This window comes from Pelophylax lessonae (genome assembly GCF_965119305.1).
Source record: "Pelophylax lessonae genome assembly, chromosome: 3".
Classification (NCBI taxonomy): domain Eukaryota; kingdom Metazoa; phylum Chordata; class Amphibia; order Anura; family Ranidae; genus Pelophylax; species Pelophylax lessonae.
In genome coordinates this window covers 181,162,965-181,171,563 of record NC_138770.1, presented here as the reverse complement: position 1 = coordinate 181,171,563, position 8,599 = coordinate 181,162,965, and positions in this window count along the sequence as shown.

The window sequence follows — 8,599 nt, the reverse complement described above, 5'->3', positions numbered from 1 at the left end:
CTAGCCATTGCGGCTTTATCCAAGGCCATGGAGGCCTGGACAAGAGAGGTGGATTCGGATCTAAGGCCTGTATCAGAAGAAGTAGCCAGAGCTTCAGCAGTGAATGAGCTCAGACTGGTGGCTTCTTTTCTGGGGGATGCTTCCCTAGATATTATTCGTCTGGTGGCCCGAGGCAATGCTCTCTTCAGTGACAGCTAAACGGGCTCTATGGCTGCGCCGCTGGCTGATCCTTCCTCCAAGCAGGCTTAGTGCCGTATTCCATTCAAAGGGTCTTCCTTGTTCAGGAACAAGCTGGAGAGCGCTATTTCACGGGCCACGGGCCGTAAGTCTTGGTTCCTCCCGCAGGATCGTCGTCTGCTGGGTCAGAGAAGGACATCTTCGGATAGAGCGAAGGATGCTCGAGGTTACAGACCTGGTGGGGAATTCTGGAAAACATGGAGGAAAAATCCATCTTCAAACCAAAAGGCTTCCAAAGGAGCCTCTTCTAGTAGCTGGGAAGCGGCTAAGTCCTTTTGATGTTGGGCCTGTCCAGACGGTTCAGGTCGGTGCTCACCTTCTCCGGTTTCGACACGTCTGGGCAGCCTCGATAAAAAGATTTTTGGGTCATCAGGACAATCTCTACAGGACACACTTGGTCGTTCTGCAGTCCACCTATCCTCAAGTTCGTTCCCACAGCTCTTCCACGGTCGGAAGAAGAAAGGCAAATCCTTTCAGCATACGTAGATGCGCTGCTACTTAAAGGTGCAGTAGTTCCAGTACCAGCCAAAGAGAGGTTTCAAGGCCTCTATTCTCCACTCTTCTTAGTAATGAAGAACGGCTCCTGGAGACCGGTCATAGACCTCACACATCTAAACTCCTTTATAAAAAAGGGAAAATTCAAAATGGAGACACTATTGACAATCCGCCAGGCGGTTCAGCCAGGAGATTGGCTTGTGTCAATAGACTTGAAGGATGCATATTTCCATGTGCCTATAGCAACAGAGTTACAGAAATACCTGCGGTTTGCTGTGGATCAACACCATCTTCAGTTTACATGTCTCCCATTCGGGCTCACATCTCCTTGAGTATTTTCAAAACTCTTATTGGCTGTGGTAGCCCTGATCAGAATCAAGGGAGTGCGTCTTCACCATTATTTAGACGACTTACTACTTCTGTCGCAAGATCGAGAGCAACTCCTGGTTCACAGAGATCTAGTCACGGCGACTCATCTCGAGTTCGGCTGGTTGCTAAACTTGGAAAAGAGCCATCTGGAGCCCACACAGGCACTTATCTTTCTCGGGGCTCAATTCAATACAGTCAAGGGCATCATCTCCTTGCCTCTAGAGAAAATCCTGATTATCAGAGACAGAGTACAGCTGGCCATGTCAACATCTCATCTCCGGGTCTCACAGTGCCTCAAAATAATAGGTACTATGGTGGCCACGACACCTATGGTGAAATGGGCTCAATGGAGGATGCGTCATTTTCAAACAGGATTTCTTCGCCAATGGTGCCCAGGCGACATGGATCATCTGATTTGGATTTCCCCAGTAATGCGGGACAGTCCCCTGTGGTGGTTGCAGAAGAGGAATCTACTCAATTGCCATTCTATCCTTCCCATCTCTTGGGTCACGATAACCACGGACGCAAGCAACACAGGTTGGGGCGCTCACTGCCTATCAGAGATAGCCCAGGGCAAATGGAATCCTCGGTTACACAGGGAAGTTTCTAACATCCTGGAGCTTCGAGCAGCGTTTCGAGCTCTCCAAGCATTTCATCACCTTACAGTGGGAACATCTGTCCTCCTGAGGCTGGACAATACGACGGCAGTGTCGTATATAAAGCGTCAAGGGGGAACTGGCAGTCACTCTTTATTGAGAGAAGTCGAGCCAATAATGGTCTGGGCTCAGAAATACTTATCCAACCTCACTGCGGTTTTTCTGCCAGGGACACAGAACATCCAGGCGGATTTTCTATCACGAGTCTCCATGGACAACGAGTGGAGTCTTCATGCCGATGTGTTTCAGTGGCTAAAATCCCTAGGGTTCCTTCCGGAAGTGGATCTGTTCGCTTCCCCGTGCAACTTCAAGTTGGAGAAGTACTACACGAGATGCAAATGCCCACAAGCTTTCGGGGTGGATGCCCTAACAGAGCAGTGGAGGTTTCACAAGGCTTACGCCTTCCCACCAGTTCCAGTCCTCCTTCGATTCCTGACGAGACTCAGGTCGGAAGAAGTGGAGGCTCTTGTGATAGCCCCATATTGGCCGAACAGGCCCTGGTTTCCGATGCTGCTACAGCTGAGCTTTCACGAGCCAGTTCCACTACCTTCCAGGCAGTATCTCCTGTCTTAGGGAACGGTGCTACAACCTTGCCTGGCCCATCTGCGCCTGATGGCCTGGTTTTTGAAAGGGAAAGGCTGGAGGCATTAGGGTGTCCAAGTGGAGCTATCTCCACACTGTTGAATGCGAGAAGAGCTGGAACAAATAGAGTCTACGAAAGGATATGGAAGAAGTTCATGTCTCATATCTCCGGAAATATGGATGTGCAAGGCACTCCAAAGGTTCAACACATTTTGAGTTTTCTACAATCTGGCCTGGATCTGCCTTTATCAGTCAGTTCTCTTCGAGATCAAGTGTCAGCTATCTCGGCTTTCACAGGAACATCCTGGGCAAAGCATCCTCTAGTGAGGCAATTTTTCAGAGGAGCTTCTAGGCTCAAACCACAAAGGAAGCCCAGATTCCCTAAGTGGGATCTTCCACTGGTTCTGGATTTCTTTGCAGACCTCAGAAAAGATAACCTGGTTCAACTCTCCATCAAAGAATTGTCTCTTATAGTAGCGTTCCTGGTGGCAGTCGCCTCAGCAAGAAGGGTCTCTGAGCTAGGAGCTTTGGGATGCAAAGAACCCTTTTTGTCGTTTTTCCCGGATTGGGTGGTTCTGATTCCCATGTTGGATTCGCATCCAAAAGTATCCTCTATTTTTCATGAAAATCAGGAAATTGTCTTGCCAACATTCAAATCCTCTGACTCTGCGACTCATCCACTGGATGTAGGGCAAATTCTGAAACTATATCTGGAAGCCACATCTCATTTCCGCCATTCGGATTATTTGTTTGTCCTGTTCTATGGGAAGAATAAAGGCTTGCATGCTTCGTCTAGAACGATCGCATCTTGGATTGTCCAGTCTATTCAATGGGCCTATAGAGCTAAAGGTTGGCTCCCCCGGAGGCGGTGACAGCGCATTCTACAAGAGGAATGTCGACTTCTTGGGCAGCGTTTCGTCATGTGGCTCCTGAAGTTGTATGCAAAGCGGCCTCATGGTCCTCAATTTACACTTTCATAGCTCATTATTGTGTCGAGCCAGCTTCTTTATCATCTGTTGATTTTGGTTTGCGGATACTATCCGTTGATGGTGCAAATTAAATTTCTTTTGAACAGCTGATTGCCCACCCTGGTGTGTTTGGCTAGTTATTTCCCACACGTAGGCTGCCATGGAGTCTGTCAGGAAAACGGAAAATTTATATCAAATACTTACCGTAATTTTCCTTTCCTGATGGACTCCATAGCAGCCGGAGTCCCCACCCATCTGCCGGAGGAGGCTATTTTATGGAACATGGTCTCTGGGGCAGAGTGAAATTTATGGGAGTGGGGTCCTATGAGGTAGGAGGAGGCGGGACTAACCCACACGTAGGCTGCCATGGAGTCCATCAGGAAAGGAAAATTACGGTAAGTATTTGATATAAATTTTCAGTTTTCTTAACTGACCCTAACCTCTACCTATGCAGTTTGTCAGCTTTCTCTATGCTTTCCCTACCTTAGCTTCTAGTTTACTGACACCATGGGTGCTCTGTAACCCCCCCCCATTATAGTGACAAAGCTGGCTTATCCAAAAGCCCCCGTATTGGCCCTTCTAGGGTTCATAGTTTAAAGGCCATGCAGTGCTCTATGGCTTAACAAAATCTCCTAGCTGAATCTGTACCAATGTTTATTAGGACCACAAATCTCAAACCCACAGAATTCACCTCACATCCATGGTAGCAGAGAACCCAAGCCCCAACCTCATCCCTACTCTGGACATGTCAGGGGCCATAATTACGATGATCTAAATTTCCAAGCTGGCCATTACTAGTAAAATGCAAGATGAATAATATCAGATGCTGGCAAATTATAACAAGACTCCACAAATTGTTTGCAGGTGTCCATCGCAGTTGTTAATGGTCTAAGGCCCTGTTCACTAGGGATGATCGAACGGTTCGGGTCGACCATCGTTTCGGCCCGAACATTGGGTGTTCGAGGTTCGGCCGAATTTAGAACTTTTTGCCCAAAAAGTTCGGAATTCGGCAACCAGAACCGACCAAAATGCAATGCTTCAGGAAATGGGCTTTAAAAGCCCGTGATTGGACCAGAACCATTAGTAAAAGCCAATTGAGGGGGCAGAAGAATGCTAGGAATGTGATTGGAGTGACTAGGGGGTCCCTAGACCAATCATTAGTGAATACGCCCCCCAGTATATAAGATAGCCCCCGCCATATTCCTAGCATTGTTATACAGGAAATGGAAGAGAATGGAAGCAGTTCTGTTAATTTTACTTTAAAAGTGTCATTTAGCATTTATTAGTGTGAGGAAAGGGATATCTAGTGTAGTTAGAGTGCTCCTTTACACTTTAGTTAGCTTCAATTTATTCAGTTTCTGTAGGGAAAGTGTGAAGTGTCAGGGTGACCGTAATGTAGTGTAGGGTGAACTGACAGTGACTGCTATGGCAGGGTGACCAAACCCTTCCATAGCAGGGTGACCGCTATAGAGAAAAGCTAGTTTCTCTTGTGTCACCTTCGATGCAGGGATATGGCTTTGCGGCCGCTAGCATTTTTGGCTGCAGGCATTGCTAGTGCTTTTTTGAGCACATGTTTGGAGTCAGAAATGACATCTGAACATGTGTATAGGGGGTATATATACACACCAATGTCTGTATATATACACCTGCACATATACAGGTGTGAAAGGAGCAGAAAAAACTACTTGCGCTAATGAAATAATTAACACCAATATATTTCTGCTCCTATCACACCTATATATGTCTAGGTGTGTATATACATATAACTATGTGTGTATATACACCACTATACACAAGTTCAGATGTTTTGCCTGCCTCCAAAGAACCCAAAAAAATGCCTAATAAAAACACTAGCGTAAAAAAAAACGCCCAGGTGTGTTGTTACAGGCATTTTTTGGGGGGTTTTTGGAGGCAGGCAAAACATCTGAACTTGTGTATAGTGTACCTGTGAAGTTTCAGCTCTGTAGCATGTCCAGAACCAGAAAAAAAGATAATTTTTCAGTAAAGCAGGGATTGTGGGACCCCCCTTTTACACCTATATGATCTTTTTTTATGGTTCTGGACCTACTACAGAGCTGAAACTTCACAGGTACACCTTTTAGACCCCCCAGACACAAAATCACACAAAAAAAGTTCTTAAAAATTGTAATTTTTGATAGATTTTTTATAGAGAGCCAATTATTGAAAAAATAAAAAAAAATAATAAACATTAAAAAAAATAAAAAAATGTCTTTGAATTTAGTGTCTGGGGGGTCTAAAAAGTGTACCTGTGAAGTTTCAGCTCTGTAGCATGTCCAGAACCATAAAAAAAAAAAAGATTGTTTGTATTAGAACACTTTCAGCACAGGAGGTTGGCTTCTCGCTTTTCACACCTTGCCGGTTTAATAGCAGATGTTTTTTGGAGCATTTTTTGGGGTTCTTTTGAGGCAGGAAAAACATCTGAACTTGTGTATAGTGGTACTATACACAAGTTCAGATGTTTTGCCTGCCTCCAAAAACCCCAAAAAAATGCCTGCAACAATACACCTGGGCGTTTTTTTTTTGGCGCTAGCGTTTTTTTGGCCATTTTTTTGGGTTCTTTGGAGGCAGGCAAAACATCTGAACTTGTGTATAGTGGTATATATACCACTATACACAAGTTCAGATGTTTTGCCTGCCTCCAAGGAACCCAAAAAAATGCCCAAAAAACGCTAGCGTCAAAAAAAAAAAACGCCCAGGTGTGTTGTTGCAGGCATTTTTTTGGGGTTATTGGAGGCAGGCAAAACATCTGAACTTGTGTACACACACATACTTATATGTATTTTACACTTAGACATATATAGGTGTTATAGGAGCATAACCATATTAGTGTAAATGATTTCATTAGCGCAAGCATATATTTCTGCTACTATCACACCTATATATGTCTAGGTGTGTATATACATATAAGTATGTGTGTATATATACCACTATACACAAGTTCAGATGTTTTGCCTGCCTCCAAAAAACCCAAAAAAATGCCCAAAAAACGCTAGCGTCAAAAAAAAAAAACGCCCAGGTGTGTTGTTGCAGGCATTTTTTTGGGGTTTTTGGAGGCAGGCTAAACATCTGAACTTGTGTATAGTGTTATATACCACTATACACAAGTTCAGATGTTTTTCCTGACTCCAAAGAACCCAAAAAATGCCCAAATAAACGCTTGCTACTAAACCGGCAAGGTGTAACAGGGGCGAAGCCAACTACCTGTGTTCTAAGTGACAAAATACAAACGATCTTTTTTTTTTATGGTTCTGGACATGCTTAGACCCCCCAGATACTAAATCCAATCTCTTTTTTTATTTTTTTTTTATTTTTTCAATAATTGGCTTTTTTTTCAAAAATGACAATTTTTAAGAACTTTTTTTGTGTGATTAATAGTCCCTGGGGCATGACCCAGAACCCTAGGCACTTTTTAGGGGCATTTATTGGGTTTTATGGCTTTAAAATTGTGTTTTTTGATTACCGAAGTTCGGGTCCATTGATTTCAATGGGGTTCTGAAATCCGGGCCGAACTTTCGGGTAGTTCGGATGTTCTGGCGATCGGCCGATATTATACTAGTTAATGCCCAGCCATCTTTGACCGATATCGATATTGTGAACGAAAAATACTGTTTGAAAAAAACAAAAAATTCTGTCGTCTCGTTTGCGAATGAACGATATTCTTTACGTTGGTGTTAAGGTCGTTCATTTGAAATCTGTAGAACCTCATCACGCATGACCGGAAATACTCGACTGACGAACCCTGTTTCGATGGTCAGCGGTCAACGGCGATATTCGGCCCATGTATGTTGGGAACGTTTTCGACCAACGAACACTTTTTCATAAGTCGGTGGTCGAATGATTGGGCGATATTCTAATCGTGTATTCAGGCCATTAGGTAATGACCACAGTGTTTCTGCTGTGAAATTTCATGAATAGCTTTACATATCCTGCAGAGATCAGTGAAAGCTTGTTTGCAAACTCATTCGCTGCTTGTTGATATATACGGTTGTAGCCATCCTGTCCTAAAGAGGGGCTACAAGTAAATTTAGCTGTGCTGGGTTGTAGGTAACCTGGCTAATTTGTAGTCTTTATGATCATGTGGGTTTTCTCCAAAGTTCAATGTAGCTGTAGTATGATGAGCTGCAGGTAAACTGGGTTATGAATATGCATACTTCTCTTAGCCAACCAGTAGGAGTGTTCTTCTACTGTTGCATGCTGGGAGAGAGTATACATATTGTTGGAGGTCAAGTGATCAGGGTCATCCTACCCAGACTTTGGTCTGGTGTAGGTGTTTAAGGATTTGCTGTGCTGGATAGGCCTGAAGCTTAAGGCCTAGCCATGTACTCCAGGCTCTAAAAATGGAGGACCTGTATGCTTTCATGAAGGAAAGGATGGAGACCTGAGATGAAGTAACAGAAGTCACTCTGCCATAGACCAGGGAACTGTGGAGAGCCAGGGATACTGTGAACATGGCCTTATTCAGACAATTCCTGCACATTACTGTGAGTTATTTTTGCTAAAGGACACAGCTGTTACTACAAAAGTACAGATCGCTGGGCACTGCCTAAAGGCCGCTTTTTCTGTACTACTGTCAACCTTTTCATTTTTTTTTTTGAGGAGTCTGCTAGTCTGCTTGCCAACTTGTTTTTGAGTGTCCTGTGCCCTATCCTTCTCTCCCTGAATTTTTGTTGTGTTCTCAATAAACCTATTTTTGTTCAGCATTAAACATGACTGGTACCCATTTGTCTACACTGTCCACCATGCCTAGCAGCTTGCACTTTGAGGTGAAATATCAGCCCTCTCTGATGCCGGGGGTTAAGGGGGGGGGGTGCTACACAGTAAATATATGAATGTCTGCAGTTTGAATACAGGTATACTTGAAAATGATTCTGTGACTAAACTGAAAGTCTATATAACATATGTACCTGTGAAGAATAAAGTAAATGTTTACCTCTCCTGCTGTCCACACCACTGAATACCTCTCCAATAAAGAGAAATCCCTAGCTAAAGTTTCTTCGGAAATTGACACTTTCAGGATTGCTGATCTCCTGGCTCTTCACAGGGATATGTAGTTCCTCCCGCCAACCCCTACATAACTACTGTGTCCAATGGTGACATAGGGGCTGGTATAGGGAACCAATGAGTGCAGCAGGGAACAAGAAGGTGAAAAGTCGTGTAATGTGTTAGAATGGAGGGGTATTTAGTGGTGAAGGACAGGGAAAGAGGGTTTTGAGAGGGAAGTACTGACTTTCTCCTTTACTGACATACCTTTTTTTTGGACTTTCAATTTGG